This window comes from Elephantulus edwardii, unplaced genomic scaffold (genome assembly GCF_000299155.1).
Source record: "Elephantulus edwardii isolate Elephantulus edwardi_28Jun2011 unplaced genomic scaffold, EleEdw1.0 scaffold00052, whole genome shotgun sequence".
Lineage (NCBI taxonomy): Eukaryota > Metazoa > Chordata > Mammalia > Macroscelidea > Macroscelididae > Elephantulus > Elephantulus edwardii.
This window is the reverse complement of record NW_006399802.1, coordinates 12,978,745-12,980,039: the sequence shown is the minus strand read 5'-3', so window position 1 is coordinate 12,980,039 and position 1,295 is coordinate 12,978,745.

Below are 1,295 nucleotides of genomic sequence, written 5' to 3'. Positions count from 1 at the left end.
TAAAGAGGATAGAAGGAGAATTGATGCCTTTGAGCTGTGGTGCTGGAGAAGAGTATTGAGAATACCATGGACTGCTAGGAAAACAAACAGAGTCATCCTGGAAAGGGTTAAACCGGGTGGCTCCTTGGAGGCAAGGATTCTGGGGCTTCGTCTGACATACTTTGTAAGGAGAGACTGGTCCTTGGAGAAGGACATCATGCTTGGTAGGGTGGAGGAACAGCACAGGAGGGGAAGACCCTCTATGAGGTGGATTGATTCAGTGACTGGGGTAATCAGGATGGGAGTGTCAGAGACAGTGCGATTGGCAAAGGACAGAGCAGAGTTTAGGGCTGTTGTGCATAGGGTTGCTATGAGTTGCAAACAACTCGACGACACATAACAACAGCAACAACAATGTGATTGAAGCAAGAGTGGCATCCACTTCCAAAACAACACGCCTCTGAAAACTCAGAACTTTGATAAATGACAATAGTTATAGAAAGGCTTCAGGTCTTTTGTTCATAGGCCTGCTATGAGTCGTGCTTAACTCGATGGCAGTCATCAACAATATTGTGATTATCAGGAAATTTGAATAATATATGTGGCTCATATATGTAGTTATCATAATAATTCTGTGGGATAGAATTGGATTACAGAGAGAAGTCACAATTAGGAATAAATCGAAAAAGAAATACTTCTCAGAATAATCAATAACAAGTCTCAGAAACACTGGGAAATATTTTAGGGAGAAAATTGGCATTGATAAAATCTAGATATTTCAAGTGGACTTTGGGAAATTGTGGGTGATATCAGAGAAAATTAGCCAATGTTCATAGCCCTCAGCAGCAGAAACAACTTCCAAGTGAAAACCCTAGAGCATTGAGTCCAGGGGAACTGAAGTGACTCAAGAAGAGATACCCAGCCCATACTGGTCAAAGATTATAATTTATGATACTTGCCTAAGGGTATCTTTGGTCTTAGAAAAGAGAAAGATCTTATAAGAAACCTACCATTTATTATTTATCACATAAGACATTGTATATGTCAGCTGGTGACCTGATACATGTCAGAATAGACAGTCCACAGGGTTTTTAGTAGCTGAGTTTTTGCAAGTAGGTTGCCAGACCTTTCTTCCTAAATACCCCTGGATGAGTTTTAACCACTAACATGTTGGTTAGTAACTGGATGCATTTGCTATCCGTGTCTCCCAAGGGATTTGTTTTGTTATTGTTATATGCTGTTGAGTCAGATCTGATGCATAGCTGAACTTCCAGTGCGTTATCAGAGGCTATAAATCACAGAGGAGGGGACTGCCC